The following is a 215-nucleotide window of genomic DNA, read 5'->3' on the forward strand; positions in this document are numbered from 1 at the left end:
AATTAACACAAATCAAGTCAAATGTTGGTTTTTGAGGAGAGGGGAAACCGGAGTACCCGGAGAAAACCTCTCGGTGCAGAGTAGAGAACCAACAAACTCAACCCACATATGAGGGCGGATCTGGGAATCGAACCCGGGCCACATTGGTGGGAGGCGAGTGCTCTCACCACTGCGCCATCCCTGCCATCATTTCGGCTAACCGAGTGAAGACCGGG

This window comes from Montipora foliosa, chromosome 9 (assembly GCF_036669935.1).
Source record: "Montipora foliosa isolate CH-2021 chromosome 9, ASM3666993v2, whole genome shotgun sequence".
NCBI classification, from domain to species: domain Eukaryota; kingdom Metazoa; phylum Cnidaria; class Anthozoa; order Scleractinia; family Acroporidae; genus Montipora; species Montipora foliosa.